Below are 10,132 nucleotides of genomic sequence, written 5' to 3' on the forward strand. Positions count from 1 at the left end.
GCAACGACTAAAGGGAGAGCTGTAAAAAACACTGAGAGGATTCTGCCCTCTCCATAAAAAGGCCCCTTCATTTACCCATGACAAAGTAAGATTTATTTCTAAAAGTGGCTTAAGGGTTTTTTTTTGCTATTTTGCTCTATGTAAAATACAACATAAATTTGTTCAACTCTCTACCAAGAGAGACTACACGAAAGTCTAGCTATTTACTCTCATCACAACCTGTTGGCTCTGTCCTGTCCCATCCCACCCCTTTGCCCCCACTGACACAGTCTCTCAAGTTACACCTGGGCTGAGCTTTCTAGGATAGGATTTTCAAGGGAATTGCAGCCTCTGTTTATAGGACGCATAGCACAGAGGCAGTCCCAGTCCATTATTAGGTTCCTGCAAACTGAGACATACAAATAACCACATAAGGCCCTACTGTGCTAAAATCAAAATATGATGCAATGTGACTCCAGGAATATATTAAGCAAATAAGACAGGCATGAAATATGCAGCACAGTTAGTGGTACGATTAAGGCAAATGCCAGTTTAATTTTAGATTTTATTTCTAAGTGACTTGATTCAAAGAGGGAATGAGCTAATCTGGGAAAAGAAGGATGTGGAGATTTCTCAGTTCTCCACGGTAATGAAATACTCAGAACTGACAAAATTGAAATAGTTACAGGCCATATCCTTTGAATGTGATATTCATGTACTCAAGTTCTGCCTTTGTGCATCTTGCACATTTTTGCTTGACTCCTACATGCAAATATTGACATCTTTCAGACTCATTGTTATAGCTTAGGCCCAGCTGGTACCAACCAGGCCTCTGCTCACTCACCCCCCACCCTCACTGTGGGACAGGGAGGAGAAAATCCACCCAAAGGCTCCTGCATCGAGACAAGGACAGGGAGGTTTTCAGTCCCCAGTTATGGTAACCGGCAAAAACCAGACAGGCTCAACTTGAGACGAAAAAAACCTAATTTACAAGGAGAACGAGAAAACACAACCAGATCTTCATACATATCCCCCACCCCCCCCTCCTTCCCGGGCCCGAATCGCTTCCCTGCTGCCTCCCCCTCAGGGCACAGGGAGGGTCAGGGGGGGTTTAGGGTCAGTTCCCCACACGCTGTTTCTGCCGCTCCTTCCTCCTCAGGATGAGGACTCCTCACATTCTTCCCCCGCTCCAATGCGGGGTCCCTCTCATGGCAGAGAGTCCTTCAGGAACCCCTGGGACATGAGTCCCTCCCACAGGTGCAGTCCCTCAGGCACAGACTGCTCCAGCCCGGGCTGCACACAGAGTCACGGCTGCTGCGGGAGCAGTCACCTCCCCTGCCACGGGCTCCTCCAGGGCTGCAGATCCACATCTGACCCTCTCTGTGATCCTGCACAGGCTGCAGCTCCATATCTGCCCACCCGTGACACTTCAGGGGCTGCTTCCCTGGGCTGCAGGGGCACAGCTGCCATCTCCTCATGAGCTGCAGAGAAATCTCTGCTCAGGCACCATCTCCCCCTCCTTCCTCACTGACCTTGGTGTCTTTGCTCTGGGATTACTTGCACTCATTTCCTCCTTTGCTCTGCTCTGCAGCTTTTTTCTATATTTCTGCTGTTTTGTTTTCCCCTTCTTCAAAAGTTACTCGCAGAGACACATCCAGCTCCCCATATCTGCTCAGCATTGGCCAGAGGCAGGGACAGATTTGGAAACAGGGGAGCTTCCAGTAGCTTCTCACAGGAGCCACCACTGTGCACCCCCCTCCCAGCTTCCAAACACCACTGCACTAACCTGAGACACTCATCCTTAGCAAAAAGTTTAGAAATTGTGAAATGTATTCCTACAGGATTAAGATTTTCCTTTCACCCGGTTACAAATATTTGCAGTGCCATCTCCTTCCATGCTACTCAGTAATTCAGAATAAATCGCAGCTGGACAGTTTCTGAAACTTCTGTTAGAAATTTTTGCCATCTGTTGGTAAAATGCATAGATACAAATCACCTACAAATAATAAGTTTCATATCAGCAACCTGTGTCTGGGCTGCAATAGTAGAGGACTTTTGCCCTAACACTGCTGATGATCTCCAGGTTTTGGCTTCGCAGCATGCTACATACACAAGAACTGCATTTTCATCCTGCACAAGTAGCATTTTCATCCTGCTCTGTCTTATCAGTAGGCTGGCCATGAACTTGAAATTTGGAGAAAAGAGAAACAAAATTGCTCAGCAGATGTTTTTGGTTTTTTGTCTTGCAGCTAAATTCATCATCTGATTACTGCATTCTTACCCCTTAAGCCTATGAGACCTCATAGAATGTGTAACAATGGCTCAACAGTACTACTTTTGGTCCTAAAATGCTTTGACACTTTATGCTGGCAGCATGAGAAGGTAATACTGTGATGCTGAAGACTTGACTAGGACATCCAGTTTGCAGAACATCTCATTTTGCAGTGAGTTTCATTGGAAAAATGCTACCAACAGAGGGATTTTGTTTATATATAATAAAAGCTGGGGGGGTGGAAATATGAGAACGAAATATTCTGGATTGCACTTCAAGATAAAAGTTTAAGTTGAAACAAAGACTTTCTAAGGATAAGGACTATGTATCCTTTGGGAGAAAGCAGCCCAGAGTAAAATAATTATCCTGTCTGGATGAAATTATTTGATTTTACCTGTTCTAAGGTAATTAACTAAAATAAATCAATCTAAGCTCTACACCATCCAAATCATGTTATTCTAAATGAATATGCAAATCTGTCACTTTTTTTAAAAAGTGGTATTAGGGTAAAAGACTGCTAAATATATATACCGTAACTAAATTATGAATGAAAGTAGTTGTAATGGTGAAAGGAATTGACTTAATCAATTAATTAATTTACTCTAGCTCTAAAGAGCTAAAAAAATATGCCAATCACCTAGAATTATGTCTATTCAGAAAGCCATGAGACACAAAAAAAAACCTCCATAGATGCTTAAGGGCAGGAGAAATTACATTTGGGTTATGCAAGCTGAATGAAGCATGATCATATTGTTGCAATATAAAAGTTGTAAGATAATTATTTTCATTTTGTTGACATGTAGAAAATGGTTGGGTTTTTTTTCCTGTTTAGCTTTTTTAGGACAGAAAAGCAGATTATTTGGCATAATCTTTGGCATAAAAATACAGTCTAGAGCTTCCCGGAAAACTGTCATAGAACATGCAATGACAGCTCTTCCTTTTTGTTGCTGAAACCAAAATACATGCATTGGTGATATTCTGAGACCAGGGACACCTCAAGATAGACTGACACCAGGCATTTTAGTTCCTTTTCTGTCTGGTTTGTTGGATATGCTGAGTCAGGTGCCAACTCTCAGGTATTGTGCTGTAACTCTTAAGCTGACTGGCAGGAAAGTGTGCCCAGAGAGATGCTCTGATGCACTTTTTTGGCAACAGGAGCCTCAATTTCTATTCCAAACTTAAAAGCAGCTCAACCTTGTCCAAAATTTTCCCATATCCAGCATCATAGCAGAAGGCTGACCCTAAAGGAACAAAATCTTTAAGAAATAAGGATTTTTATAAATGTTTCTTCATTTTAAAAACACATTGTAGTGCCTACCTTTTTGTCTGAAAGTCTTGGGGAACAGATGGATTAATTTAATTCTATCAGTGAAAGTCTTTTGGGAAATACGCATGCTGCTAAGGGAATGAACAGAACCTGGAGAGAAATGCCAACATTAAGTGACAAAAAAAAAATACTGAAATTTATTTTCTGTTGATGCATTTCCCTTTGTTTCAGAGACTGGAGGATGAAATGCATTTCCAACAAAAATTATTAGCAGATTAAATTTGGTTTCTGCTATTACTTTCGAAGGATTTGGTGAATAGACAGTAGCATTAGTATTATATAATCCCTCACCCAGACCTAGGACTCAAAGATTAACATATGCAGATTTTGTGACATTTCTAATTCAGAGATAAGTAATATTTTCTTGAATTGGATGGCTAGGTAATGTCCTAAAGTTATTTAAGTCTTAGAAACTACTGACTTTAGAGGAACAGGCTAAGAACTATTGACCATGAAAAATTGCTAATTGGATTAAATTCGATGAAAAAAATATCCCTAATGAGAAAAACAGGTTAAGAATCCTATCTCCAAGGAGAGACAGCTTTGAATCATGAAGACAGGACTACTGTATGTCAACAGCCCTGTTCCTCTTTATTATACAATCTCTTCAGCTTTCATTACACAAAACTATTTTGGCATGATGGCACAATACCCACAAAAAGCACACCTCTCACATTTCCCTGGTGATTAGGGCACATTAGGAGAAAATGTTGTCAAAAAAGGGAAGAAAGAATGGAAGTGGGAATATTTAAATCGGAGCAGATGGAATAGTTAATTTTTATATAAGAAAGCACAAGTTCTTTCTCTCCTTCTGAAAGACAGCAAGCCCCTGCTTCAGGGGAAGTTTCCAAGTAATGTATCTGGAACAGAAAACCACCTCTCCTGTAGTCTTAGGAAGGTAGAAAATTTAATTTACATTTCTATGTTTCATCTTTGTGCTATGGGTCCCTCCTAGAGGCTGTTGTTCAGCCTCATTTGATGTACCTAATTTTCCATATTCACCAGACACAGGAATTTTAGCACCTCACAACTTTAACTTCACTCTGGCTGCATTTAGTACTGAGATTCTTGCTATTTAAAAATCCTTTCTTAACTATACCCCTGAAGAAGAGCATACTCTTCATTTTATAAACTGTATATATGCTCTTCTTTATACTTTACACACCTATGCTAGTAGCTCTCATGTTACATCATAGCAATTTGATGTTAAAAATAAACAGCCCACATTAAAAAAGGATCCATATCCTTACATTGGGGAGTATAGCATGTGGCATTAATAAAATATAGTTAGTTATGCTGACATTTCTCAGGGAAGGAACTCAGAGTAGAATGTTACATATACATTTATAATTGTAGATTTACATGTTACTATATTATAGTAACATGAACATGTTGCTTATCAATATGAAGTTGGAAGCTATTGAATTTAGCAGTTACTGTTGCCACTGCTACTGAAGGAAAGTAAGAACCTACCAAAATTAATATTCAGAGAAGAAATGTCACTCTGATCTTTTGGAAGAGCAACGAGTTTACTGATTGGAATTAGATCCCTGTCTATGTGTTAGGTTTATGTGTAACTGGAGAAGACATTTTCCTTTAAATTTAACTAACACTGCTTTATTTATTTACTTATACCCTCCTATCTTCCCATAATTAATTAAATGAGGGAAAATATTTTTTCTTTTAAAAAATGGAAAAAAAACCCACATATTTTGTCCACAAGCATTATTTCATTCTTTTATCTTCCATTTATCTTTCCATGCAAAAATCCCTGTCCAGCTCACATCACCAATGCAATGTTTTTCTGCCATCTCTTCTCCAAACCACAAAACTCCAGGCTATGAGAAATAGCAATGTAATAAGATATAGGAATAAGGATAAATCAAGTAATTCCTTGTTTGAAACTCCTATTTTTCCTAACAATTCTTTCTTTCCCATAATTACAGTTGCTCTTCCATTTCAGCCCTCACTTCATTTCTTTTTCCATTTCCCAGTCTCTCACACTGCTTCTACTTTATTTATGCCCTTCTTTCTCTTTTCTGTGGTGTACCTTCTTTTCTGTTGTAGATCAAAATAAACACATACCCCTAAAGAAGTTTAAAAATTATTTTCTTAGTACTGCTGCTACCCAGAGCCTCTTTCTCTGGCCTTTCTGTGTTTTCTATTGCCTTTTCCCATTCTATGTTGTTATCTTCAAACTGGGTTCCAGCGTCTGATTGTGGCCAGCCTTTTTTTTTTTCCATCACCTTTTTTATGTGATCTGTTACAACCCTTCATATAATAGTTTGGTTTTGATTCCAAGTGCTAGTCCAACATATCTTCATGGGAGATCAGGATCTCCACTGAATGAACTCAATGCCAGCATCTAATTGTGACCTACTGTTAGAGGTGAGTTAAATCAAACCTCATTTTCACATTTTCTACCCCTTCCTTTCGTGTGTTTGATTACTCCACATTTTGAATGACAGATCATAAACAAGGATTTGTCTGTATGGGCAAGGAGAGGGAAAAAAGCACTCCTTCCCTTGGGTGAAAAGTTAAAAATGGAGGCATCTTCTAGAGTTATCAATATGCATATTGCTATCAGTTACATCTAGCAGTGAGATTTCACTGCCCTAGTCTTCCTTCTGACTTTGGCCACCCTTCACTTGAACCTTGGAACACCATCTGCAATTGCACTTCTCCCCAGCCAAACAATCATGAAACCAGTTTTCTTCAGCCACGCTTTCTTCAGTCATTCTATTCATACTGACAAGAGATGAGCAGCACAAACCTGAATCAGCTTTCATTTGACCACAGGAGACAACTTTTCCCCCCTGCCCCCCAAGCACAGACTATGCTCTTCTACAGTCTGAGGCCCTCTGGCAACCAGTGAAACAGCAGCTGACTGACAGTCCAGCCAGACAACAAAATGTCTTCAGAAAACTTCATCTCCAGGGTTAATTTCAGCTAATGCCCTTTTGCTCATGAAGTACTGCTGAAACTGTCATGGGTGAAGGTTGCTTCCTTTCAATTTAGGTATAAAATAGCAAGTTTAAATATTCCACATTCAAACAGCAACAGTTGTCAGGCCCCACACGTGCACTAGATTGGATCATGGCACAGGAGGATATAAATTCACATTCTTCAGATCATAAATCAGTCAGACTGACTGCAGACAGGATGCCCATAGCCCTGGCTTATTCTCCAGCTGCTCATTACAAGAATCCCCTGGCGCATTCAGCGCTGTGAGAACCAAGATACGAGTCTGATTTGCTTGGAGGTTCTTGTGTTATGTTTCAAACTGTTGAATATGGATATCTCATGACGTTAAAAAGAAAAAAAAAAAAAACCATAGTTCCAGTGTTCTGATCCTATACAACTCTGTCCTTGACAGAACAATACATCTCTCAGAAAAGATTCCAATTCTGAAATAATTTTAAATAAAAAAAAATAAATCCTGTTCAGCTGAAAACAGCTTGCCTAACCACACATTTGAGGCAAACAAAATCATTTCATTTCATGCAAATTATTGGATTAAAGAGAAAAAAAAAAAAACACGTTATTTTTTTTTTTCTTTAAAATGAGGGGAAAACCCTATAAGAAGACCAGATCTCGGGTACAAGATAACACAGACAATTTCCAACATAAATGCTAGTTATTAGATGTCATGTAGAGTCAGGAGTTGCCATGGAATCCATTTGCTTCTAAACCAGCTCCTCCTGCTGGAATACTTTCTCATTATTATTTCTTTCAGTAGCACAAAAGGAGCTGGCTATAGAAGAAATGCTATTTTAGGTTAAAGTTTCTACTATATCTGCAATCAGACATGAAATTAAAATCTAAATTTGAAGCTACATTTCTGTTCAAATGTAAAGCTACATTACTGTGGTCAGAAGAATGAAATCGCTGTAGACTTTTTATAGATTCAGTAAAGCAGAGAAAACAAATTATAGCTAAAGTCTTCCTTTCAGTTGTCTCCCCACAAGTGAAAATAAATGTCATATCTGCTGCCTACTGTTTACATTTTCACATTAGCCTCCCATTACTCTTTAACTTTTATCATTTTCATACTAGTTATTCTATGCAACAGAAGCCTCGTTACCAGCCTAATTACTGACATCCTGGCGTGGAGAACAGTGTGTGCATGCTGGACACTGGGTTTATTAGGCCAATGAGCTCACTTGTTGTGATGTCAGTTTCAATAGATGGATTTCAGAAGAAAAAAAACGCGATCATGCCTTCAAACTCCTGACACGCCGATTATTGGGTTTCAGTTCTTTTGTATACAATGTACTGCAGCACGACTGGAGGACAATACTGGAAAGTAACCAGCAATATTAGAAAACTATGTCAGTGATTTGCAGCTTGGCATGTTAATACTTCTTATTAATATTATTGTTTATTATAGACATTGACTAGCCCATCTGGAAGCCCTAAACAGAAATAGGATCCTATTGTGATCAACACTGTATGGAGATAAACACAGCCCTTGCCTCCATAAGTTTGTATTGTATGGTCCCAGCCTTGTAAACTGATCTGGTCAGATAGAGTCTTGTGTCCCCATAGAGTTCCCCTGCCCTCCAGGACAATCAGAGCTTCCTGCCTACCCCTTCTATGTGGAAAAGTGGCAAGCAAGCTTCGGGGCAAGGACTGTGAGCCTTTCTAATTGGTTCCTCTCTGCCCTTTAGCTGCTGAACAATACCCAAGTTTAGATGAGTCCACCATTGTACCAAACTTCTGACCCTTATTTACATCTCTTAAACTCAAAATTTTTCTTCTGCCAGGAAACTGGGGGAAGCTTTGTGCCCTGCAACACCATTCTTTCAGTCCTGTGTTTTCTAAGGTCCCATAACTACAAGCAGACTCCCGCACTCAATGCAGAGGAAGCTCTCCAGAGTGCAGCAGCTTCTGTCCTTGGAAAACCAAAAGAGCACAGACAAACAGGCTAGAGGCAGAGAATCCTTTGCCTCAGAGGGAAAGCAGAATTGTCACTGGAGCCCTAAACAAACAAAAGGAGCCCAGCATAAGTAAAAAAGTGCTGCGCTGTTGGGACAGGACAGGAGCTTCACCAGCCAGGGCCCACCCCACACTACCTGGATCCAGGAGAGTAGGGCTGGTGTGGAGATGGAAGCCAAGCTCATGCCTGAGCCCAAGTCCATCAGCTCATGCCAGAGCCCAGGTCCATCAGGCAAGTCCATAGCACCAAGGCAGTCCCCAAAGTCAAGCTGGGAAGTCAGCCTGTGGGTCAGTGTTCAGATGAACAGGGACCCCAGCCATACACAGGCATAGCAGCAGAGCTGCTGCAGCCAAGAACCCTATAGCCTGGCTTAGGCAAGCACTGAGGGAAGAGGAGGTGTGAGGAACTACCAGGTCAGGCTGGTCAAGGCAATTAAGGCTTATTAGCACACTGGGGTTCCTGACACCCACAGTCTTCTCCACTCTTACCAGTATGGCTGCTCTGACAAGTGACTGGGTTGAGCCATGCAACAGGAGCATTTTGTGCTTAAGCCAAAATTAAAACCAGACTCCAGTACATCCTAAGGTTTTGGCACATTTCAAAAATGTGGCATTAACATCACCAAGCTATTGCCAGACCAAAGAAATTTCAATCCCTTTTTCATCTACCAGCTAAATCTGAGAGAAATTACACAGAGCAAGCAATCCCTGGAGCTTTCTCCCTCCAGCTGCAAGTAGTGGACACTCCTCAGGAGAGGCTCTGCAGGGGAAATGTCCTTTTAATAGGCTCTAGCTTCAGCTGGTTACACCCAGCCCTTGCATTATGTAAACAAAGTCCCACCACCAGTGAAGAACAGCGAGAATTCAGGGTTTAGACAAAACATTTCAACAGTGATGCCAAACCTAAAAAAAAATAAAAATGAATTGGGGGTATATGTCAAGCCATAGGAAACACCCCTACCCCTCATCAACAAATTTAGCATAGTCTGAAAAAGCTTAAATCTGGATTCGGGTTTACAAGTCTGGTGCTGTTTTACTGTGCCACCTTCCAGTATGAACAATTGAGCCCACAGTGTTTTCCTCAGAGACATCATCTCCTCCACATCACTTCTGAATAAAACAGTTACAGACTCAGTTTGTACTGCAGTTGCAGTAAGGAATCTATTCACCATGTGGGAAGTGCATCAGAGAGTAGTGACAGGCTTGCAGAGCACAGAAATAATCCAAAAACTGTAAAGTGACAGAGAGGTTGCTCCCAGCTTAGTGCATAATGCTCATAACCACCATGAGACATATAACCACAGACAGGAGACTAAACCAAGTACAGCTCTTACTAAAATCCATGCAAGGAATGCTTCCCACCTTGCCTTACAACAAAACTATAAGCATCCTAATGATTATGGCACACACAATGTGCAACAGGCATCGGCTCTGGTGCTGTCAGGCAGCTTCAGAGCCTGCATCCTTCCTTTTTTGTCTGATCAATCCTCTTCTCTGAGGTGGTGGGAGGCCAAAGGCAGTGTAGCAGAGAGGAGGTTCCTCTTGCTATTGATTGCATCTGAAACAGCATGTATTATTTCAAAGCAAAGTGTGTCCTCGAGATGGGGTAAGCTGCT

Source organism: Heliangelus exortis, chromosome 3 (genome assembly GCF_036169615.1).
Source record: "Heliangelus exortis chromosome 3, bHelExo1.hap1, whole genome shotgun sequence".
In the NCBI taxonomy this organism is placed as follows: domain Eukaryota; kingdom Metazoa; phylum Chordata; class Aves; order Apodiformes; family Trochilidae; genus Heliangelus; species Heliangelus exortis.